Source organism: Meles meles, chromosome 12 (genome assembly GCF_922984935.1).
Source record: "Meles meles chromosome 12, mMelMel3.1 paternal haplotype, whole genome shotgun sequence".
NCBI classification, from domain to species: Eukaryota; Metazoa; Chordata; class Mammalia; order Carnivora; family Mustelidae; genus Meles; species Meles meles.
Window position 1 is genome coordinate 64,333,904 of NC_060077.1, and position 27,183 is coordinate 64,361,086.

The window sequence follows — 27,183 nt, forward strand, 5'->3', positions numbered from 1 at the left end:
TGGGGCACCTGGGTGGCTCAGTGGGTTAAAGCCTCTGCCTTCGGCTCAGGTCATGATCCTAGGATCCTAGGATCAACCCCTGCATCGGGCTCTCCGCTCGGCAGAGAGCCTGCTCCCCTTCCTCACTCTTTGCCTGACTCTCTGTCTACTTGTGATCTCTGTCTGTCAAATAAATAAAATCTTAAAAAAAAACAAAACTGAGAGAATTTATCACCAACAGAACTTCAATACAAGAAATGTTAAAGCACCTCCTCCAGTAGAAGGAAAATTATATCAAAGAGAAATATAAATCTATGCATAGAACTATGTGGGTAAATATGCAAAATTTTTTCTTATTTTTCAAAAATCTACTTATAAGATAGTTTCCTACTTTAAAAAAGGAATTATAAAGTAAGACACAAATGGAGAGGTTTATAACATAAATTAAAATGCATGACCATAGCATGCATGCACACACACACACACACACACACACACACAAAACCAAGAGAAAAGGAAGTAAACTACTGAAACATTCTTATACTGTATACAAATCAGTACAATATCCTTTGAAGATAGACTGTGATAATTGTGTACTATAAACTCTAATGCAACTACCAAAATAACAAAGACTAGATAATAAATCAACAAAAGAGATAAGTAAGATCCTAATAAAGTCATCAATTAATGAAAAAGAATGCAGACAGAAGAAAAAGAGGACAAAGAACAGAGAAGACAAATGTAAAGCAAAAAGCAAGATTGAGATCAATAATCACATTACATGTAAATGTTCTAAAACCTGAAGCCAGGGGCTGTAAGATTAGATAAAAAGAGCAAGACCCATCTGTACAATGCCTATAAGAAGTTCATTCTAAATAAAAGATGAAAATAAGTTATAAGTAAAAGGATGGTAAAAGATATACCATGCTAACACTAATAAACACACACACACACACACACACACAAACAAAAACAAATGAGTGTGGTTATATTAATATCAGACAAAGTAGATTTCAGAGGAAAGAATATTATCAGAGATAGAGAAGGCCATTTTATAATGATAAAGGGGTCAAGTCATCAGAAAAACAGGGCAATTCTAAGTGTTTATGAACCTAAAAAGAGAGCTTCAAAATACATGAAGCAAAAACTGACACATTTGCAAGGAGAAATATACAAAGCCATGCATATAATGAAAACTTTCAAAGTCCTTTATTATAATTGGTAGAAAAGTGGACAGGAAGTCAACATCCTATGCAGAAGACACGAACAACATAATCAGTCTACTTGATCAATCTTACTGAACAAGAGAAGAATAGGCAATTTTTTTTCAAGTGTTCATGGGACATTCCCCAAAATACAAAATACTCTGGGATTCATAAAATGTAATAAATTAGGACTAAGTAACAGAAAGGTGTCTGGGAAATCTTTTGAAATATTTGAAAGCTAAATACTGTACCTCTAAATAGCCCATGCTTCAAAGAAGAGAATAAAAGGGAAATAGAAAGTATTCTGAATTGAATGAAAATAAAGAGACATTAGTGGGATGCCACTAAAGCAGTATTTAGGGGGAAATTTATAGCACTAAATGCCTGTATGAGAAAAGTAAAAAGCTCTCAATTCAGTGACCTCAGTTTATACTTTAAGGAGCCAGAAAAACCGGGTGCCTGGCTAGTTCCATCAGTAGAGCATATGACTCTTGATCTCAGTGTCATGAATTTGAGTCCAACATTGGGTATAGAGATTACTTAAAAATAACATCTTAAAAAAAAAAAAGAAACCATAAAAAGAAGAGCAAATTAAATGGATGATTAAGCAGAATAAAGAAAATAAAGATGAGAATGAAAAGCAATGCAATAGAAAAATAATAAAGAAATAAATGAAACCAAACTTTTTGAGAGAAATAAACTCATTTAGTTTATGGCCAAAATATTCAGGAAAAATGACAGAAAATAAAATATTATAATCATAAGGAATGGAAGAAGTGACTTTGGAATTATTTCTATGCATATCAATGACATGAAAAGAATATTAGAGATGATAGGGTTAGTAGGATTCTACAGATATTGCTACACACAGTTTTAGCTGATAAAATTCATTTTTGTCAAATGTCACTTAGTCCCTATTTGTTCATATTTAAAAGTAGGTTACTAAAATACTAATTGAAAGCCCAGTATACATGAAATAGCTTGAGAAATAGTAAGCTTCTCTTTAAGCTATTTGGTCAAGGACTCTGTTTTGTGTGTGTGTGTTTGTTGGTTTTGTTTGTTTGTTTGTTTGTTTGTTTACTAATAGTATATCCCAGCTTTCTTTCATGGGGGATCTGTTTCTGTTGGGCAAGTCAACACACACATATCCAGAAGGCCACATTCAAATCTTTTATTGGTAGTATATAGGACTAGCTGTCGATATTTCTTTTTTTTTTTTAAGAAAATATGAGGAAAATGCTTATGAATTTGATCATTCACGACAGCACAATAAGTTCCAGAAGTATTGTGCAAACAAGACAATAGGATGGAGGAAGAGTGTAGCTCACAGATTATTTAAGTAATTTGACGGTGCTTACATCCTATATCAGGAATGAGTTACGAATACTTAAAAAAATATATATGGGAACTTATACATTAAAAACTGTCATATCAAAGCTTTCAGCTTAATCACTTTAGGAACGGGCTCATAATCTAATGGTTAGATACTACTGAAAATATTTCTTAGGCTTCTTTGGGGTTTTCTTTTGGATCCAAAAGTACTTCTCATGGATATGCTCAATATCCTAAAGAATGAATTGTCTTGGGAGATAGCAAAAGGTAAATTAGATTATCATGGAAGACGATGAGATTGAAGATGCATTTCTGACCTCAAAAATGAATTGTTTGAAAGTAGTAAGACTTGAACACTAATTCAGAAGAAAATTTCAGAAGAGAAATTCCAAATGCATTGTGAATGCTGACAGCCTCATTAGAATATATGTATCTACTCCCAAAATGACTACTTTGAAAGACAGCTCTCACTCGGATGTATAAATTTAGGTGTGTCAGCATGGGTGGGAGTAATTAGGAGATCCAATTAATTTCTTTACAGACACTCTTTGGGTAAGTATACTAAGGGAGGTCAAGGAAGTCGCCCCATTACTCACCTGCAAAAGCCTATTAAAGTTGAACCACCTCCTGAGAATGTGTGGCCGATGACAGCAGAAGACAAGAAGGCTACTGCTTTGATAAATACCCTAAGGGGCTGCAAAATGGCAGTGCTGGGAGGCAAGTGCCAAATCATGTTTGGCTTTGGCCCCATAACTTGTGATTCTGTCAAGGACTCATCACGTCAATTGGTGGAAAATGGATTACTGTCATTCTTCAAGGCACGGCACATCATTCCCCCATTGATTGGCATGCCAAATCCTTCACAAAGTAATGAGTCAGGGACGATTCAAATCATCATCCAACTGTCAGCTTGATTGCATAGTCCTCTATCAATGGGATTAAACTGGTATGGCATCCAAAATGTAATGAAAGGCATTACTTTCCCTGAAAAGTTGACAGAAGACGGGGATGCTGGACCCAGGAGGCCTAGGCATATACAAATAATAACAATAATAATAAAAATGGGGAGAGTGAATTGAATGATGTAAATATATCTTTTCAGCCTCACAGGAGATGCTGGGACTAAAGGGAATTACATTTCTCTTCAAAGAGAATTAGAGCTGAAAGGGACATTGTAGAAATCATCCCACTGATACTTGTTCTCTACAAAAAAACACTTAAAGAGAAGTGAGTCGCTAAGGTTAGTTAACGAGGAGAGAATGGGAGGATAGTACAAAGCATGTTCTTCGGAGGGAAAAAAAAAGCCTTTGTTTTCAGTCTGAGTTTTTCTATTTACGAGTTGTGTCATCATAAACAGGTCCCTTAGCCTCTCTCTTCATCTGCCAAATGGGGATAAATTACAGGTATATCACATATATCACAGGGGGATTAAGGGAGCAAACCACTGACCACTGAAACAATGAGGGTCGTATCTTAATGTCTCCTCAGAAAAAATACGCTGCTGTCTAGCTCAATTTGCATGAGTACACACAAACAATGTGCTTGTTGTAAAGGCTCAGCATTCTGTCTTGGAAGAAGGCCATCTTTGCACATATACACCTCATAAACATTATTTTACTTAATATGGGTTACAGCAATCATAAATCTTGCCAACGTCACATACCTAGTAAGACGTTAAGTTTTTCCTGGTATGACTCTGAAGACTTCTCTTAATCATGAGCTCTGCTGCTCTTCATGGTGATGATATTCCTGGTTCATCAATAGTAGGAAACATTCTCCCATTTTTTTAGCCATTGCACAGGGATGTTGGACTATTTATACCCTGCTGTCTCATGTTCAACATCCAACAGCTTCTATTGCAAGAGACCTGCCTTGCATAGAAGTAGCTACTATGTGATACTAAAGTGGAACTCACCTACAGATTACACCAACATTCATTAAGGTACAGTAAGCCGATAAGAGGTACATTATTTTGGATCTTAACATTTTGTTTTGTGGGAGGAGTATTACACTTCTACCTTTATTAACTAAAGGGATTATTTGACAAGTGACTAAAAAACAAGTATCTGAGGAATTATTAGGGCATTGGAACTTGGAAGGGGAGGTATCATTTTATGAACAAAAACTGTTTCTGGAGCCAGACATAAGGACCAGAGTCAGAAATGTGAATCAAAGTAAACTATTTAAGCATCTATTTCATTTTTAGAAGTCCCACCATGCTCTCTACCAGATTCTTCAGATATGGATTCTGTGAAAAATTCTGGACATCACATCTTTAGAGTGGCAATGGCAAATCAGTATATTCAAAGAAAGTGACCTTTCATCAGACAAGTTGAGAAGATCTTGTACACTGTGTCCCTTTTAAAGAATCCCAAATGCTTACTAGTATATTAAAGTCTATAAGAAATCATGTGGTTAAAACAAAGAAAGAAAGAAAACATTTAACTTTGTTCACTCCAGTATTTCTTTGCTTTCTTTGACAAGAGAAGTTCTTCCTTGTATAATGTCTATCAGAACCTATAATAGGGACTAGTTTATAGAAGGGGCTCAGGAATACTTGTAAGAATGCTGTGGAATAAAGTCCCCAATGGATTAATGCCTCATGGTTGTACTACAGAAAAAGCTGATTTTATATATATATATATATATATATATATATATATACATAGTACATAGTACTATGGCAGGCACTAGGGAAAGAGTAGAAAACGATAAATGTGACATATGCCTTGGCCTCAAAGGAGTTTAGAGTTTAGTGGATAAGGCAGAAATGTTCATAAATGACAATAGGGAGGCAGTATCACATAAATATGGAGGTACTAGCTTTGGTGGTGGACAGAACTGGGTTCAAGTTCTGAAAATTATCACTTACCAGCTGGATGGTTCATAGCACATTATTTAATCACTCCAAGGCCTTGGTCTTCTAACCTGGAAAATGGAGGTGACAGTGTCATATCATCCAAATGAACACACTTGATGTAATACATGCAAAGGGAAAAAACTCAGAGTTCCCTACACCGAGCCATGTCAGAATATAGACATCACTACAATATTTGCTGAATGAATTAATTATTGCCTAATTAATTATACATTTAGAATTTCTACCTACTACAGTGCTGTACATGGAATAGATATCTAAGAAAGCTTTGTCGAATGAATAAAAGAATGAATCAGAGAAGCAATGTCTAAGCTCAGCACATGCAACAGTCTCTTCTCTGGGTACATAATTTTCCTGCCTTGCCACTGCATTTTTAGCCATGCTTATACGTAAGCATTTGTGAATAGCCATCTTTCTCTATAACCCTCTTGGCCAGCTTTAAAATGTGTAAGCATGGCTGGGCTGAACTACTATAACCCTCTCCCCTGTATGTTTCCAGTGAAGGCAGGCCAAAAAAGACCCCCTTCAACCACAATCCCCTGCCATATTTGCAGGATGAAAGTAAAGGAGCAGCCACTTTGTATCTCATACATGTCACTTAATTTCATTTTTTTTTAAGATTTTTTTTTAATCTATTTATTTGAGAGAGAGAGAAAGAAAGCACAAACAGGAGGGGCAGAGGGAGAGAGAGAAACTCAAGCAGGCTCCACCTTGAACATTGGAGCCCCATGTGGGACTCCATCTAAGGACCTGAGATCACGACCTGAGCTGAAACCAAGAGTTGGATGCTTAACTGACTGCACCACTGAGGTGAGCCTATGTCACTTAATTTCTAACTCCCATTTTCATGTGGGTAGCAGATGGGCCTTCAACAGTTCTCCCCTGGATCCTCCTTCAGTTTCTATAGCGCCTGGACATGTGTGCTTAGCTCCATGACACACACCAGTTTTTCCTGCCCCATCAACATTAAAAGTAGCAAAAATTGCCACGAGTTTCAGTCCCTTCTTGAGGGTTCCAGCTCAAATTGCATAAAATCTTTCTCAACAGCCCCTGTTTCTCCTCTGGTAAGGCGAACATAGGGAAACTTACTTGGTTCTTATGAATATCATTAGGGTGTTGAGGGCTCTCCTTTCACATGTCTCTTCCTAACCAGAGAGACAAAAGGGCCACTGTAAAGCTCAGGCAGAGAGATGGGATCTTGTCCCAGCCCTCAACATACCAGCCTGGAGGCTGTGGGTAAATCCATAATTCTGTGAGTGGCAGTTTCTGCTTTATTCAGTGGAAGAAGTCAGCTCTTCCCTTGCAGAACTCATAAAGCTACTGCAGAGATAAACCATTACACTGAAAGTTAACATACCTTGGAAAAAAACAGACAAATCTCTGGCGTTCGCAAGCGTTAAGTATCATTTTGGCATCATTGTTATTATTCTATTTTTTGAAAGATTTTTTTTTTTATTTACTTAAGAGAGAGAGAGAGAGAATGAGCAGGGGGAGGGGCAGAGGGAAAGGGAGAAGCAGGCTCCCCACTGAGCAATGAGCCTGATGCAGGACTCAATCCCAGACTCCAGGATCATGACCTGAGCGGAAGGCAGGTGCTTAACCAACTGACCCACCCAGACATCCCATCATTATTATTATTCTTTCAAATTTATCATTTAGTGAGCACTTACTTTATATCATGTGCCATTCTGAGAACACATTTCATGATTTCATTTATACCCTATAGAATGGGCCTTATTCTGCCTATTATACTTATGAGAAAATAAGGTAGAACTCAGGTTAGTTAGCGAACTATCTCAGAGTTTTAGCAGTCTAACTGCACAGCCAGAGCACCTACACATTTCTTTATAATATATAGAGCATGTAAAAAGTTGTGCAAGCTTTGTTTCAATGTTGAAAATATAGTGAGCTACCTACATTAGTTGTGTAATAGCCATGTTATGTAAAGTTGTTTATATTACATTTTACTGAACTGTATAATGATGTAATACTAAAAATGAAAAAGTATTGCATACCATATGACAATTTGATTCTAGACAATAGAAACTGCCAAATCACGTGGCTCATATCAGAGATGTTTCAGACTTAGGAAAGGTTAGTATGACTGACAAAATAAAGAACTATCCCTGAAGCACCAACCACCTATCAATCAAAAACTCAGTTGATATTTAAGAGCACCTATTTAACTTCAAGCAATATTATTATAATTAGAGAAAATTGAAAGTAAGAATTTTAATATGGTAAATAGTAAATGTGGATTAAATCATTTGATATGTCTTAAAACGTGATAATAAGGTTAAGATTTTAAGTGTGGGTTTTGAAAATCAGCATGTCATATTGATACATAATTGCTATTGGCTAAAGGTGCTTCAGAAAATATTTAGAATCTGAATGTGAAGAAGGCTTAGCGTTTGATTGGGATAATGAAATTATTTATGTAGACAAATATATTTTCTATGTGAATATGAACATATTTGGTGTATGTGTCTGTTTTTAGAGAAAATATGTGGGGTGTGTGTGTGTGTGTGTGTGTGTGTGTGTGTGTGTATTTATGTGTTTACCCAAAAACCTGTTATCAAATCAATGTGTGTCTTGTGATCCATGGTAACTTAGAGTTGAGGGAATTTGGTACATGTATTTAAAGTGTTGTTAATTTTAAATCTTGCAAACTTAAGCTAAGACTCTAGATAGGTAAAATATTCTAGGTAAACCGTTAAAAGAAGTGAACAATGTAGATAACAGCAAACAGGACAACATTTTAAAACTGCTTCATTTTAGAATATAAAATCTAAGATTTCAAAAAATTTAAGTTAACTAAGATCTCAATAAGTAAGCTCCATAAATGGTGAATATGAAGGCTGAACAATAATCCTCCCTCTTGGTATTAAGAGGGAGAAAAAGACAGGAGTCAGAGGGAATAAGCTGAAATCATTAATTTTTTAAAGGTATTTGAATGGGCAACTTTTATTTCCATAATAAAATGAAATTGCAACTCCGGAATAACTACTACATAAAATATTGAGAAGTAATTGTAGCAATCAGAACAATGAGTCTATAGCCTATGAAAATAAGTAAATGATAAATGATGTGAATTGCAAACCAAGATAGATCAGTATGCTCAGAAAGAAAGAAAGAAAGAAAAGTAACATTATGTATGAGTTAATACAAAAGACCACAACAAATCATACACAACACAAAATAGTTATTTTGTATATTTGTATTTGTATATTTATATATACAAAATAGATACTTTGCATAACAAAAATTCACTTGTTAGTGTTCCTGACTTGGTGAAAATGGAGAAATAATGCAAATACACATAAAATAAGACACTTTTTTAAGAAAACAAATCTAGAATGGGATGAAAGAAATTTATTCCAAATTAAAAATGGAAGACTTCATTGAGACTTACAACAGCTAAGTAAATACTAGTGAAATTATGCTCCTGACTGAGCAGTTAATACACTTCAGGGCAAGTACGTGCATACTCCCAACACTGGTACGTACAGTTATGGTAATACAGGATGTACAAAAGTTAAATCATGGTAAACATTGAAGTAACTAACAGAAAGCTCTCAAGTGAATGGAAAACACCAGACCTAACTGGTGACTGAATTCTCAGAACTATGAAACATGCTTGGGAGTGTGTGCTTGGCATGCACAAGTTGAGAATGTTCTTATATTCTCCTTTGTATAATAATATACCCTTCAGTGTATATGGTAGTATTTTTTTTGGTTGTCTATAAATGTTATCTCTTTCCAACCCAAGACAGAAAATGTGTTTTGGGATTGAGAGCTAAGAACCAGACCTGGTAGAGTTCCATCTGGAACCAAACATTTTGCTTATGGGTATCTGGATTCCAATTCAAAGAAAGATAAATCTGAAAAAGTTATACACCACTTGCCAGTAGTGTCAGTCCATGGTTTGGTGAGAAAAAAGAAATACGCATTTTCCATTTTCTCTCTTCCACCTACTTCTCTTTATTTTCTAATTTAGCAAAGTTTTGGATATCAAACAAGGAGACTTCAATATTATTTGAAATTACCATGGCATAGTGCTCAAGTGAAATTTTAATCTTTTCTCCTAGTTATAAATTTAAACATAACTGATGAAAAGATTTCACGTATCATCAACAGAAAGCTGAGGTTTTACAGGAGAGAATTTAGGCTTTATATTGTCCATGAAATCTTCATATCTGAGCTATACAGAAGACCTAGCAGACCCTCCAGTCAACTCTGCTCATCTGGGCACAACCCTCACCACAGAAATGGCTACGTGGCCAGAAGACCTAACTGCCACGTTTTAAGAATGATGCACAATGAATGTGATCAAACCCCAGGTTTGAGTGCCACTAGATTGGTGAACCCCATGTTTTCAAATGTAATCAAACAGTCATAGAAAGATCAGTCAAAATGTGAAGTAAATAGGTGTTCGTATCAAGGGCAATCCCTCTCCATGCTGAATTCCCTGGGTTTTCAAGGCCTCACCCTGCACAGCAGCATGGTTCAGATGACCTGGAATTCTGAGGGGTGCTGTTGTTGTTTCTAATATCCTTCCTTAGCATATCCTTTAACCCATCACCTCAAGGTCTTTAATTCAGTGATAGAAGGATACATGTAACTATTTTCTGGCCAGGTATTATGGGTTAATAATATGGCTTCTTAAACCCTATCTTGCTAATGATTTCAGGACCAGTAAAAGAAACAATAACATTAGTTGTAGCTAATGAGAGCAGAGATGTATGCAACTCACACCATAAAGTCAGGTATTTACTTCACTTAGGTTTAAAGCTGGACCAGGTTTCCTATGCACAAATAATCAGAGTGTACACTTCAAAGTCACTTTGTATGTCCACCACTCTCGAAAATTTCCCCTTTCCTTTGCCTGATAGATAAGAAACAGCCTGCTACATTTTTCTTAACTAAGGGTCTCACACATTGGCAATTTTGTCAACCTAGATGTAAACACTACTGCCACGTCCGAATCATAATAAATTTTGTTTACTGTAGTTAGACATTGGGTTTGCTTACATTTTAGTTAAAACAGCTGAAGATTTATCCTTCTGTCAGAGCCACTGGAAAATTGAGAGTCTCATGCAAGTTGTAAGCTTTCTGCTTAATCTTCTGGAAACTTTTCCAATTTTCCTTTAATAACACCAGGAGGCCAGTGGTGTGCCACTTATGGATGGAGGGGGAGGAGTTCTCCATCCCAGTCCCCCTCCTTTACTCGGCTGACAAGCTCTACAGAAATGAAATGCAGTAATATACATTAACACTAACTTATACACCAGGCTGTCACCATCAGGTAAAATTGATCACAAATTACTGATTACTGAATCAGGAAAGTCATCAGTTATATTGTACTTGATTACTTTCTCATAAGAGGAATATATTACTGAATATGGTGAGACTACTCATGCATAAGAATTTGGAAATGACACCCTAGCAGCCCACACTCAGGAGGGAAGGAGAGTTGTGCTGAGGAAGTAGACTCTAACTTCCTTATATAAATTGTTTTAAATCAGTTATTAAATTATAAGACTGTGGTGTGAACATTTTTGAACATTTTTCAACTGTTTTCCCAGTTGAAAACTTGTAAATCACACATTCTTCCCTCTAGGAAGTGCTATGGTCACTTACATCAGCTATACTTCCTGGAGGGAAAGAACTCTGATATTGGTCAAGGTCACAAAATTAGGCCAATCTAGTTGATGGGATTCTTGCCAGAACAAGAAACAAGGCATTCTTTCTTTGTGACTCATTTTCTCCTTGAAGACCCTTTTCGATTTGCCTTGGCTCTCCTCGTTCTTCCTTCCTATGCCGTGGTAGTTTTGAGACATAATGGAAATTTCTCCTCCTTTACAAGAGGGTTGTCCACCCTTGGAAGACCACGTGGGCCAGGAAGGGGGTCATAAGACAGATCCTAAGCATGAAAAAAAGAAAAAAAGTGAAAGAGGTACTAACATCCACAAACTATCTAACCAGCTTACCTGGAATATGGAGCTGAATTACTAGAGTGTGCTTCTGTCCACATATAAACAGTTTGATCGTTAGCAACTGATCGCAGGTTACTGAAATTCAAGCTCTGGGAAAAGAAACTGACCATTTAAGAGAAATATAAAGTTAGGCTGACATCTCACAACTTATATCAAAGTAAGTCCAAATAATTAAGGCATGCCTCTCCCCAAAACTGGGGTATATGGTGAGTCTCAGGGATAAGCAAAGGTGTAGAGGGAAGTATGAAAAGTCAAAGGATAAACAGAAAGTATCTTATTGGATTGTCTATTTTACACGAAGACTTGGTATCCTCACAGTTTTAAAATATTTGGGCTAATCTCTTATTTTTATTCAAATGCAGAGAGCAATATAGTTTTATGTTCACAGAGTGATTTAAAATACTTCATTTTTCTGTTCTATGCCCTTCGGGCCCTCCCCTCCACCAGATTATCAGCACAGTTGGTACTATGTGAATACAGTTTGCTCTGCTGAGAAGGGAGATTATATTACCAACACTAACCCTGCTCCTGGTGGTAGTCTGCAAGTGATATTTAGTTCTTCGTGTTCGGCTGGAGTCATCGAGGCCTAGAAACTACCCAGAAGGGAGAATATTAGGAAGACCATATTCAATCACTAGTGCGAGACTGGATGTTCTCCTGGTTATTGACCATATTCTTCACTGTCTATGGTATGGTCAGATGTTGTCAGCTCCTCCCAACATGTATTAACTTATCTGCAGCATTCCTAGTTTCTATTCAAGGTTTTATTAACAAATGGAGGGAAACCTAAAACCACAAAATTTTCTGACTGCATTGGTTCACTGCCTAGAGATTTATGGTCCAATTTCATCTACAAGTTTGCTTTTTTTTTTTTTTTTTTTTAAACACAGATACTAGCTAGAAGTAAATCCAAGTCTTAATCTGGTTCCAGGATATGGATATTTGACTACTAGATTGCCTCTGTTGGCCCCAGTTCTAACATCTTACTCTCACAATTAATCATGGCCCACTCCATTCTTACGAGGAACAACTGTCCAGTTCAACTCAGAATTCCACAACTTTGATACCTGTGAGACCTACAGAACACATCTTCCCAGAGAGAAGACAGCCTCTTTTCAGATCACATGCCATATGATATTAAAAAAAAAAAAATCTGTAATACAGTATGGTGTTTACTTTTTATGGTGAAATTTGAAAGGAGATTCATTGTAATTTAGAATGTTGGGCTGATGTTTATAATTCATTATAAATGTGTCAGAATAGTGTTTCAGAGAAAAAAACAAAACAAAACAGTAACCCCAAACATTTAATCATCAAAGCTGGTTGTTTATAACAATAGGATATTTAATGTTATAGGACAGAAAACAAATGTCATGCAATACATTTTTTTTCTTTGCCTGAGCTTTAGTCTTCAGTAAGATCTGACAAATATTGGCATTATATGTCACTAAGAAGTAAAAGATCATGCTCTGACCTTCAAGAATCCCCACAATATGTACATTATGTTGATGTGCCCTTTGTTTTGTCTATCTTGGTTTGCTTTGGCGGCCTCTGCAATTTCAGGATGAGCAAGGTTGTTTTACCAAGTTTTTGATGGCATCATTTTAACCAAGAAATTAACTAAAGGTGGGGTACCTGGTGGCTCAGTGGGTTAAGCCTCTGCCTTCGGCTCAGGTCATGATCTCAGGGTCCTGGGATCGAGCCCCACATGGGGCTCTCTGCTCAGCAGGGAGCCTGCTTCCCCCTCTCTTTCTACTTGCCTCTCTATCTACTTGTGATCTCTATATATATACCAAATAAATAAAATCTTAAAAAAAAAAAAGAAATTAACCAAAGGCAGACTTCTTCTTTCACTATTTCCTTCATTCTGACACAGCCTGAAGATTAGACATCAAGGAAAGTGTACACCACAAATGGCCCAGATGCTCATTTAGCATTATTTGAGGTCTACAGCGCCTTCACTAAAACAGATGTAAACTTAAAAAAGGTCAAAATTTTTCTTTCTTCTTCTGCATTAGCTGTTGACTCACATGTCAAAAATGTGCATCACCTTTAAAGTTCCAGTCACATTCCTCCTGATCTACAGAGACATGCCCCCAGAGCACTGTTCTATTTACCTCCTATTTCTTTAAACTTCCAAAGTTCTTCTAATCTGTATTGTACAATTTATCATTTATTTATATTTTCCTGGTTTTTGTGCCAGTGATTTTTGTCTCCCTAGCTAGAGGTCAAGCATATTAAGTAACTACATCTCTTCCTTCCTAGTACATGGCATACTCTTAATAAAACAATTCTATTGAGTTTATTACTTAAGTACAGATTCATTTTAAAAGCAGAAAGATAAAAAATAAAATATAAATACTGTTAGATCCTCACTTTCTCTTATGAAGTCAGAGAAACTTCCCTTTAATATTAATTGTATATTTTCACTTTTCAAAGTAATTTTACATCTAATATAATTGATCATCATAATTGCCCTCAAAGATAAACAGAAATGACATAGTGTGTGAGCATGTGCTCAAAATGTGAGTGACAGAGTGTAAAACTCAAGACTCATAATTCTTAGCTGATATGCTTGACTCTAAATCATACTTGCAAAATTCACTATACATTTCAGAAAAGTACACTTTTGATTTTTATCAGTTAATGACATCATTAAGAGAGTACTACTGAAATGCAGTGGAAAAGAAGAGGTTTCACTGAGTTTGGTAGACCAAAGAAATTATTCCCCTTGCATTTATAAAGTAGCAAAGTAATGGATCACACAAGGGTTAAAGTAGAATTACTGAAAGAAAACTCAGTTAGTGGGAGTAAGAGAATTAGTCTCAGTTTTGCACATCTCTGTTCTAAGCATCTGCAGTCTCAAGAATATCAAGGAGTTAATTTCAAGCATCCAGCCTAATACTTTTGACTGACCTCTCCTTAGCATTGATAATTAGGAGTAACTTTTTTATCATCCAATTCTATTATCTGTGTCTACTCTATTATTTGGATCTTGGCATAATGCTATTATTTAAATAGATATTTGAATTGAGGCAGTATTTATTATCAGTTCCTAGTATAGATCACCTGGTTTGTACTTTAACTGTTTGGCTCATTTATTTATATATATTTTATTTTATTTTTAAAGATCTTATTTATTTGACAGACAGAGATCAGAAGTAGACAGAGAGGCAGGCAGAGAGAGAGGAGGAAGCAGGCTCCCCGCTGTGCAGAGAGCACAATGCAGGGCTCAATCCCAGGACTCCAGGACCATGACCTGAGCTGAAGGCAGAGGCTTAACCCAGTGAGCCACCCAGGTGCCCCATATTTATATATATTTTAAAAGCTAACTGGTGACCACATTACTATTTAAGAAATCAAAATATGTTTCTTGAAAACATAAAGGCAAGTTTAATCTAATTCTACTGAGGAAAAGAATCCCCATTCCTCTTTAAAATTTGAGAGTGTTCTGGTGCGCCTGGGTGGCTCAGTGAGTTAAGCCTCTGCCTTCAGCTCAGGTCATGATCTCAGGGTCCTGGGATCCGGAGCCTTGTCAATGGGATCTCTACTAAGCCGGGAGCCTGCTTCCCCCCCCGCTCTCTGCCTACTTGTGATCTCTGTCTGTCACGTAAAGAAATAAAAAAAATCTTGAAAAAAATAAAAATAAAAATAAAATCTGAGAATGCTTTGATCAGTTAGTATTTATTAAGCACATATTCAGTACTCTAGAATACTATAAGAAGTGTGTTGAGAAATGTAAAAAGCAAAAGGAAAGAATCCCACCCTCAAATGCCCAACAATTATGCTAGGGCGTAAAGCATGTAGAGATGCACAATTAGCTGACAATGCAAAGTCTTACATAAGAAACACCAAATTTGCCAATTTCCATAAAGTAAGTATTCCCACGTTGGCTAATTTCAAGCCAACATGATGTCATTCAACACAGGATTGTGGACTGATGCATAAAGTAAGTTCTGGCAAGCCAGTTCAATTGACTCCAGCACACCAGCCCTCCTGTAGAAGTTTAATTTAAGCAACGATCTCTTGGGCCAAAATGTTCAAGTATGATCTGTGGAAAAACACCTTTCCTATCTCTGAAGGACAGTGGCACATGAACAGGGGATAACTGATGTGAAAGTATTCCTGATCAGAGGGATGATATAATCACAGTTCAGGAGCTCAAAGATAATGATAGGCTTGGAGAAGAGAAATACATCTAGTTAGCATAGCACAGAAGGATCTTAGAGAGTAGGTAAGAAATCTGGAAGGAACTACTGAATGTTTTGGATTGTATCCTGCAGGTTTGCCTCTCCAAACATGTGAATAACATATGTGTCTATAAAGAAATAAAAACAACAGTGATGAATCCCAAATATATTTTTTCAAATATTAATTTGATGATCATAACCATGTCATTAAGAATTTTTTGAGGGTAGAGGGCACCTGGGTGGCTCAGTTGGTTAGGTGTCTATCTTTAGCTCAGGTCATGATCCTGGGGGTCCTGGGATCAAGCCCCTTGTCAGACTCCTTGCTTAATAGGGAGCCTGCTTCTCCCTCTCCCTCTGCTGCTTCCCCTGTTCATGCCCTCTTGCTCACTGTCAAATAAATAAATAAAATCTTTAAAAAAAGGATTTTTGAAGGTAGAAATTACCAAGAATATTTGTATGGAGAGCTCTCCAAATTATAGGAGATCCCAGAAATACAAAATTACTCTAGGAAAAGAAATATCTTTTCAGCCAAATTAGATTACATTCTCACAGAAGTTATATTCAGTAGCATATTAGAGCTAGAAGGTTCTTTTTTTTTAATTTCCCTCCAAATAAATCTATGTTCTGCCCTAAAGAACTTTAACTTCAACCCTTCTTCATGGCAGAATCTACTATTACAGCACTATTCCAAAATATTTCCAATTTTGTCAGAATCCCTACAGATAAGGCTTCTATTTTGATAATTCATGTGGCTGGATATCAAACATCTGCCAGGATATCTACCAACATCTGCTGTTCAGTTTTTATCAGTTTGTCCCATCTGGCCTACATTCAACAGGACCCAAATCAAGACTGAACAAAATCACAGGACCTTCAAAAGCAATTTCACGTTATTTTTGGAAGCACTGAGTATTCTTTCTCAGTTGTTAAGAGTCAGGAACTATGTTGTCTATCATCCTGTAGACAACTCTGAAACTCTTCAGATTAAACTTTTCAACACTACCCTCCACCAAATGTTAACGTTACTAAAATATGTGTTTAATGTTCATCTGTACTGGCTTCTATTTGGCTCAAAAATGCTAAATGTGATTAAAAAATAGTAAATTATTGGTAATTATGATGACTAAAATACATTTAATCATTAATTTAATTTCTGCAGGACTTCTTATCTTAGGCATTTGAAATTTTTCCCAGAACTCCTTCCATCTCTTCTTCCTTCCACTCAGTTCCATGCAGCAGATTTCTGATAATATCCTTCTCTCATGCCTTACAGTACAATTTGTTATTAAGGATCTCCCATCTCTGCCCATACCTACTGAGAAAATAAAAGTGACCAGCATTTAGCCAAATACCCAGTAACATAAAAATTCACTGTCTATGAATCCACCATCTTTCAATTTCTCCTGGGTTAATTCCTCCCGTATGAGCCTTTATAGAACATGCTCAGTCCCAGTGTCTCCCTGTTTAATAATTACCTGGCATTCTACTCACTTAAAAAAAAAGGTTATAGAATCTCACTTTTAAATGAAAAGACAGATACAAGAAAGCAAATGATCCTCCAAAAGTCATGTAATAAATCAATGGCAGAACAATGATGAAATGAAGATTTAACTCAACAAACCCAGCCGCTTCCAAAAACTTCCCTAAATACCAGTAACAGCCCAGTAAGTGTTTGCTAAATAGAGCAGAATGGAGACATGTTTGTCACTTCGAAGAAAAACGTGGCAGGCAAATGAGAAGATGAGGGCATAAATGAATTATTTTATCCATGCTTCTTTTTATAAAATCAAGATTAGAGGAAATAAAATATAGTTTGAAAAGAATTGCATTACAGTTTTACCGTCTCTTTCTTTGAAAAGGTCTAACTAGGGCACCTGGGTGGCTCAGTGGGTTAAGCCGCTGCCTTCGGCTCAGGTCATGATCTCAGGGTCCTGGGATCAAGTCCCACATCGAGCTCTCTGCTCAGCAGAGAGCCTGCTTCCCTCTCTCTCTCTCTGCCTGCCTCTCTGCTACTTGTGATCTCTATCTGTCAAATAAATAAATAAAATCTTTAAAAAAAAAAAAAAAAAGAAAAGGTCTAACTAGGGGCACCTGGGTGGCTCAGTGGGTTAAGCCTCTGCCTTCGGCTCAGGTCATGATCTCAGGGTCCTGGGATCGAGCCCCGCATCGGGCTCTCTGCTCACCGGGGAGCCTGCTTCCTCCTCTCTGTCTCTGCCTGCCTCTCTGCATACTTGTGATCTCTGTCAAATAAAAAAATAAATAAATAAAAATTAAAAAAAAAAGAAAAGTAAAGGTCTAACTAGAGGAAACACACATTTCCACTATGTCCTCAGTCAAGGTTGAGAACTGAGATAATTTTCTATCATAAAGGACCTAAAACAAATCCCATCTTCCTATAATATTCGTAAAGTATTGTTTTCTATAAATGTTCAAGTGAATTTCTGTAATATTTTCTTCCATTTTTGTTCTACCAGTGGTTTGGTGAAACCAACAATTCTGATGAGATTCTCCTCCATAAGGGATTATGGGTGATAAGCCAAGGACCATTATAGTCAGACAAAGTGGGTAATCTGGTTTCTAACTCTCACTCTAATAAATTCCCTTCTACCATCACCTACAGGTAACCAGGATCCAGGAATTTTTTACCCAATTTACCCCAAGCCCATTTCCAAGATCTATAAATGCCTCTCCCTCAGGTCTCTCCTCCTGGGGCCAGGAGTAATGCCATCTCCCTCCTGGCCCAGGATGGTCCAGGGCTGAGGACAGAGTTTGGACATGCAGATGAAGAGTCCACACATAAGCACAAGGCCCTCTATACTGCAGACCAGATCTGGGGATGGGCAGAAAAGAACCTTAGTCAAGGGTAAATATCCAGGGACTGGGGCCAGGGCCAGGTCTCTCTACACCATCATAGTTTGCATAAATCCAAGAATTCTGCATTCAAACCAGATGCTTCTGGTCTTTAACATCTTTACCACATTGTTTCATTCATTAATTTAATTTTTTAATATTTAGATATGTGGTATGAAGGCATCCTTTTGTGTTCTTTCACTAGCCCTGCAAATGTTAAAACACAGGACTGCTATCTACCTTTAACTCAACAGGGATGTGAATGTATATCACAAAGAAATGTCAGGTGATTTGATCAATATCATCAAGAATGGACTAGAATTCTTACTCAAAATAATTGTTGTTTAAGGGCTTTCAGGCAAAACTCAAATTTATGATTATAGAGCATTTTAAGCTCCCTTTTCTTTTCCAATTTTGCTGTCAAAACTGATCCATTTGTTGACATCATGTCAAATTTCTACTTCATACATTCTATAGAGACTCCAAAACAGAATAATCCTTCAGTTCCTTTCTACTATATCCATTCCAAAAAAGTAGCAAATTTAGCCTAGCTCTCCATTTCTCTTTACAGAGCACTGGTATTTTTATTGCTATGAGAAATTTACATGCCACTTTCAAAGTGCTAATTCTTACTCAAAATAGCTTTGGCACAGTGTTATGCAAGATTTTTGCTAAAAAGGAAATGCTGAATCTACAGATCCAGTGTGGGGAATTTCGAGGTTGTGCCCAGTGACTTTACTATGTCTGCCAGGGAAGTCCCTCTTACTATTCAAGAGCAATTTCATCTTTGGTTTGAGCAGAACTTTTTAGCTTAATGGGTGATAATTTCCCCCTGTCAGACATCTCATATTCTGCATGCCCTCATCTGGCCTGTGTCACATAAAGAGGAGGGAATGTAATTTCCACCCACCTGTAGAAAACAGCTAAGTTTTATTTCCTATGCGATTCCCAATACACTGCCCCGTGAAAGGAATTCATTATCCACAGATGAAGTAATTATCCTCAAGTAGAGTAGAGCTGAAGCACATAAACTTTTAACTCTGACAGGGATGGGTTTGAAGGCTGGCTCCCCCAACCCTTACATACTATATGATCCCTGGCAAATTGCTTAATGTCTCAAAGCTTCCGGTTTCTCATCTGTAAAGCAGAAATAATATACCTGTCTCATAGAGTAATTGTGAAGATTAGATGAGACAATATATATAAAGTTTCTGGCACCTGATGGGCATTCAATGATTACTATTATTATTCAAGCATCTAAATAATTACCATCATCCTGCTGTTAATTTTTTTACTTCATCAATCACTTTTTTGCGAATGATTCCTTTGTGACCTCAAGTCTTTTCTCTCTAATTAGGCACCTCTACTCAAATGTCTCAGCATTACCTCAATATAATTTGTGTAATATAAAACAACATAGGTTAAAAAAAAAGCCTCAAATTTCCTGAATGTAAAAAAATGGATACATTGTTTAACTTTTTTAAAACAGTAATAAAGATATGAAATTTATAGTGAAAACCTCTCTCCTCCCACATCTTTCCTAAATTCCCATGGCTAAGCATGGTTACACTTGGGCATGTTTTCCTAATGTCATTTTTGATTCTTCTCTTCCATTCTTCCAGTGTGCGCAACCTATCACTTTTGTGCTTTGAAAATGCTTCTCACACCTATTGCTGCTCCTTAATTTCCTTCCTATTAATACTGCTCTAGTTCCTCACCATTGCACATCTACTTAAACACCTCCCTGATGCCGGATCCCTCTCATTTTCTTCCTTCCTCCCCAGGATTATTCCCCTATGCACGGTTCTACTGCTTACTGCATCTAGTAGGTTCACTAATCTACTCAGCTTTCAAGACCCTTTGGTAGCTATCCCTGCCTTTCTTATTCACCTAATGTATTACAGAATAACACAGATGATAGTTTTACATAACGTAGGTGTTTATTTTGGTTTTATTTTTATCACCTCAGAGATTTTGTTTATGCTGTTCCCTCTTATTATGGTTGAAATGTGTTACCCCAAAATTCTTAGACTGACGTTCTAGCCCTCAGTACCTCAGAACATAATTATATTTGGACATAGGTATTTACAGAGGGATTCAAATTAAAATGAGGTCATTAGGGTGGACCCTGATCCAATATAACTGGTGACTTTACAAAAAGGGAAACTTGGAAACAGACATGCACACAGGGAGAACACCATGTGAACAAGAAGGCAGAGACAAGATGATGCTCCTGAGTCAAGGAACTCTAAAGCTAGTTTGCAAACCACTAGAAGCTAGGAAAGATGCATGCAACTAATTTTACTCACAGCCCTCAGGTGCAGCTAATACTAGCACCTTCTCTCTTCCTCCAGCTTTTGGCAGAAAAAGGACAGAATGGCCATCTAGTGACCCTGAAGCACCAAGTGTGAGAACAAATGGCTAACGTGCCAAGAATGGCAGAACAAGAACACTGTATGTCAATGAGCCCTTGATGGTATGCCTGACAGCCAAACTAATGCCAATAAATACTCTTCTCCAGACTTCTTATGTGAAGAAAACCAAGCTTTATTGGTTTCAGCCACTTTAGTGAGAGCATGTCCAACTGACAATATGCTAAGAAAGTTAATTATATGAAGGGCTTGTTCACCTTCCATGGTTGGGACCTTTTTCCTCCTGGCATTTAGTAGATACTCAGCAGATAAATGTTAGTGTTCTTCATTTTATGTTACATTCTTTATGAAGCTGTTAACATCTGACCAGTGTGGGCTTACTTACCTGCATAAATATGGAGGATAAGTTATTTTATTGCCAATAATCTGGCAATAAAATATTTATTGTTTCAGTTGTGATAGCCACTAGTGCTATTCTCCAAATATTTTAAAGCTCCATCATTCAAGCACCAATGAAGAATTTTATTTTTCTGTCCCATGTTAAGTTAAACATGACTATAGGACTTGTATCAAGAAATATGAATGGGGGGCCACCTGGGTGGCTCAGCGGGTTAAGCCTCTGCCTTCAGCTCAGGTCATGATCTCAGGGTCCTGGGATTGAGCCCCACATTGGGCTCTTTGCTCGGCGGGGAGCCTGCTTCCCCCCCTTCTCTCTCTGCCTGCCTCTCTGCCTACTTGTGATCTGTCAAATAAATAAATAAAATCTTAAAAAAAAAAAAAAGAAATATGAATGGAAATGATGTATCACTTCCAGGTGGAAGCTTTAGGAATCAATGCACCATTCATGACAATCTTTTTTGCTCTATTCTGGCAACTGGCAATGCTCCAGATGGGAGCTGCCAGGACTCTGTGTCCCAGAATAAAGATGGTATGGAGCAGAGCCTTTCAGCTGATCCCCTCAATGGATATTTAATGTGAGTAAAAAGTTAACCTTGCTGTTTTAAGCCACTGAGGTTTTTGCTACCACAGAATAACCTAGTCTGACTAGTATATAAAACCATCTTACCCCGTGAAACAAGATGTCAGGTTGATTTGAACACTAAAACCTCCTATGGCCACCATTTTGGCTTCAGTGATCTGTGATTTAGATCTTTTTCTATGTCTTTTATTAACATTCATATAGTTTTGTAATACTATATGGCTCTCATCCAGAATGGTTATGAATAATTTTATGACTTTATTAACCCAGGTCCTGCCCTCGAGGCACTTACGAGATCTATAGTGTATTGAGTTTCTCTATAAATATTCAGCACATGCACAAACCACTGGCAAAATGTAAAGCAACAACAGCATAAAAAGAAAAATTACCAAACACATTTAGAAACTGAAGACTTAAGGAAGGACAAAAGGGAGGGGGGTACTATTTATTTTTCAACACTTTCAGCCTTCAATTCCATAAAACCCTTCTTTTTTATGTATTACTCTAAGTGTTATTAATAGTCATACCTGAGTTCAGAGCACCAGTGGCAAAATCACAAGGTCAACAAGGTTTGTGTTACTGCCTCAAGCCTTGGCAGTGGTAACTGCTTCTCCATTTCCACGAAACTTTCTCCAATCTGTAGCTCTCTTTCCAAATCCTCCTTTCTCCTAGCATCTTCTGCAATTCCTTTATGAAAATCAGACATTGAGGACAAAGACATCCATGGCTTACTACACATTATAATGACAGACAATTTGCATTTTAATTCTTCCTGCAATCATGACTTGCTGGGTTCTGTCCCCATTTTAATGATCTAAAGTACTGATGATCTAGAAGAGATGAGACTTTGAGTGTTGTTGGGAAAATTAGCTTCTTACCTCTGAAATCATTCAATGGAATTCCTTTATCCAAGACATAACTGCAACTTTTTTCAAACTACACCAACCAATGGACACAACTATAGTAATAATTCCTAACAGTATTACTGAGTGCCACTTTTCAGGACACTTCCCATGAGTTAACCCATTCAATCCTACCCACTATCCTGTAAGACAAATAACTATCCCCTTCTTTCTTAGAGGTCAGTTAAATAAATTGGCCCAGGGATATACATTTAGCTTCTGCTGTATTTTGCCCTCTCTGCTATTTTACATGTAACTCAAATGCAGAGCTCAAATGGAGGCTATTTTCATAACCTCAGCCCAGGTTAGTCTGGAAGATTAAGGGTAGGAGGAAGGTGATCTTTAATGGGTTTCCGGTTCGGTTTCAGTTCTCTTTTCCTTGCCCATCTGCTATAGACTGAATATGTTCCCCCAGCATTTATATGTTGAAATCTACTCCCTAATATGAAGGTAATTGGAGATGGAGCATTTGAGAGGTGAATAGGTCACGAGTGTGGAACCCTCATGAATGGAATTAGTGCCCTTATAAAAAAGGCCCCAGAGAGATCCCTTACCCCTTCCACCATGTGAGGACACAGCAAAGAGAACTGCTAGGAACCAGGAAGCAAGCCCTTACAAGCCACTGAATGTGCTGACCATGTGATCTTGGACTTGCCAATCTCCAAACTGTGAGAAATAAATTTCTGCTCTTATAAGACACTCATTTATGATATTTTGTTATCACAGCCTGAATGGACTAAGGTACCTTGCATAGAAATAACCTTTTCAAGCTTGGAATGTTTAGACCAGGTTATGCTCTGCCATCGACTTTAGCTATTTTGGTATTTTGTTTTATATCCAGAACCTTGTGGTCCACTGGACAGGAGATTAAATTCAGTGACCAGTTTTACATTCACTGGCTTACTGAGCTTTAGCTACCTGCCACTCTTGGAAGCCAGTTTTTCTGTTTCCCCATCCTGCCAATGATTATTTCAGAGATGGATTACAACATTCCAATTCAAGAATATTCCTTACATCTGGAATTGGGTTACCCACGTCAGAACTGCCTTTTCCCAGATCAGAGCTGTAGAATCCTCAAGAGACAGAATGGGTGAATACAGTGAAACCTGAAGTTACTTTTGTCTAACCATGAAGGTCATTAGATGGTCAATCAAATATGGCAGGCTTCTTACTCCCCTTGCCTCCCCTCATGCTGCTATGACAGGGCACAGAATATAGTAAGAAGTCAATAAATGCTATTGACTGATATTCTTAAGTTCTTTGCATAATTTGTTGAGGAACTTTCCCTCTTTAATAATGGAGCTCAAGTATATTTCAGGGAGTTAATTCTGCACTGGTCTGACTCATTTGCAATTTATTTTTTAAAGAAATTATTTGATTTCTAAGGCCCTTTTAAAAAAAGAAGCCATTTCCTTTTGAACAATGAAATCACGTTTCAGTGGCATAATTGGACTGGAACACAGACAGGCTCAAGTTTAGCTCTAAACTCAGAACCCATGAAGGTCGATTGGAAAAACGCAGTTGCCCATCCTAGTCTTAAGTGGCACTTTTTTTCAAATTGTGTCACAAACATGCATACAAAACAAGGGCTAAGTGTTACGGATTATAGCCTAAAGCTTTCCAGCCATGTCAGTTAGGGGAGAAAAATAAAAGGAAATTTGCAATACTTCAACTGAACTTTCTTTCACAGCATGTAGGAGGGTGAGGGGAATCAGTTAGGTTAAAAAAAAAATAGCTTACACTGTGACCAAAAAAAAAAAAAAAAAAAAATTGCTTTACCATGCTTTGCTTTGCTTTCAGGGTACTATCAGTTTGGCTACAGCCTGAACAAACAAAATCTGTCTTTTTAAGAAACGTCAACTCTCATAACTACTCAATAAATCAAAAACAATAAAAGACGTGTCCTGCTCATAGAAGAATGCACAGCAGTTATATCAAACTGTTTCACCTTGTACCCCCTTTGCTCAGCTACCCACATTTACCTATTTATAGCCCCATCCTAGCGCCCCTCCTCCATTATCATGCAGCAACTCATGTTGGCCTTCAGAGCTTTGTGGAATCTGTTCATCTTTGGATTCCTCCTACTTCTGGGTCTAAGTAACTGCCCCTACATTCACATTTACCTGTCACTGGCTTGTCTATTAGTAGCCTCAAAAGGATTTTTCCTGTCATCCGACAAGAAGAGATTTTGTGAGGCCAACAGATAAACAATTTGTGAAATGATATAAAAGAGATTAAATCAATGGAAGTAAAAGAGACGTCTCAAGGCAGTGAGAATTGCCACTAGCAATAAGTGGTTTTAGGGTGTACAGCTTTGAACACTATACTTTAAAAAAAAATTCACAAAGATTGTTACCACGAAGAAGGGCCCTAAATTCATCTGGCTCAACTAATTTATTTTATAGGTATGGAAAGGTAGCCCAGAAAAGTCAAGAGAATTAGCCAACTTCACATGGTGAAATACTGACAACCCTGAGACTAGAACCAAAGTGTCCTAAATCTAAGCTTTACTTCCCCGATTCTCTAGGGAACTCTGTAGTGTTTTACAAATTGACATGATTCCATAAATACTGAAGGGAGCAAAGTAGAGAAAGATTAAGGAAGGGAGGAAAGAAAGAATATAATATATTCTGCAGTCTTTGGACAAAGGATAAACTTAGAAAGTGCTGTCTTTCCTGGCGTGACATAGAATGAAGCAGAGTAAAACAGTGTCAAGAGAAATAAGGAACGCGGCTCCATCTGTGGTACAAGGAAGCAAGAGTCCTGTCTTAGAAGAGCTTGGGCAAGAGTATAGGCACAGGGGACATAAAGAAAAGGAAACTGTCAGCTGTCCTTCAGAGAGTGTCTGAGCTTGACTCCAATACAAATCTTCTAAAACTCTAAGTCACTGTCTCAGCCCCTCATCCTCCAGAGGTTTTCCCTCCCTCTGCTATTTAAGATCCATAATCAGTCTACTTTCATACAAGACCTTCCATGGCTCCAAATTCTGCCCTCTCAGCCTAACTACCCAGTACAAGCTGTGCCTTTGCAGTTCACTGAATTTATTGCCATTTTCAGAACCAGACCTGAATGCAACCATGACGTTGCTCAGACATTTCCACTTGGAATGCCCTTCTGCCACATTTTCAACTGTTAAAATTCTGTGTTAAAAAACATCTCTTTTTTGAAGCTGCACCCGATGCCCAATCATATCAACTTCTCTTTGTGGGGCCCATGACACTCTGTCCTACCTTACAGATTAGAGCTATGTGCTTTTTCATCTTAGTCAGAAGAGACGAGGTTGTTAGTAAAGCTACTTAGGGACACGTCCGTATTTCCCCCTAGGTTGTAAATTCCTCTAGGAAAGAGACTGTGTCTTATTTATCTGAATCTTCACTCAGCAGGATCTAGTAAGTGTCTTGCAGCATGTATGAGACTACACAATGTTTATTCCCTTGAACTGCCAGGACTTACCTTACCTAACTTATATTAACTTACCTTAACTATATTCTGTAGTCTCTGATTAAAAAAAAATCACTATGTCAAATAAAATAATTGTCATTAAGGTGAAATAAATTAACACATGAGAGAAATGGAGACACATTGGAGAAACACTATTTAACAATTACCAGTAAACTAGATCAGAAATGCCTGAAAGTTATTATCTGCTATCTTAGCATGGTCAAATCAGCATTTATTATGGATTTAGAAGCATATAATGATTTTTTCCAGGTTAAATAAAGGAAGAAGAAAATAAAACAGAGTAGAAGAGAAATAATCAGTCAACAAATGATGTCTCCAAAGGAACATCAATATAATGTAATTAAAAGTCAAGAAGAAATCTTTTCATTCTGAATGTACTTAAATTGTTTATCTCTTTACTGTTTGAAACATTTCATCAAACTTACTCAGCAGTTATTCCCTGTGGGCCTTTACAAGCACATGATAAATGTGAGGTTTGAAAATCCTGCTCTTTTGAGTTATTTTGATGTATTTTATTTTGAGTTATTTTGTGTGTCTGTGTGGAAGCATGCACACACGCACACGCATGCCCCTGCATACACACACATGAACACACACTCCGGAAAGACCACTGAATGGTAAGTCACAACGCCAACCTATCTCAACCTGCGACACTGGGGGAGCACATCAGCTTCGTGGGTGGCAGCTTTCTTATCATTGTAATTGGGGTACTAAAATGAGGATGTCTAAATTCCTTCCTGGTTCTTTAGCCCTTGTATTCTATGTAAATGCATACCATTTACATAATCATGTAACACTAAACATTTTAAAGCTTTTTAAAATATATACCTAGCAGTCTGATAGGACTTTTCGGTTCTGTGGACCATCTTCACCTACAAAACCTTAATGGGGAGAATGTTTCAGATGAATCAATGTTCTGATTTAATCTCATATCAGGTGTTGCCATACAATCTTATTTTGTCTTCTCTCAGTCTGGTTTCACACATTAAAAAAAAAAAAAACAAACCCTGGAAAATGTGTGCAAATTGTTAAATGTCA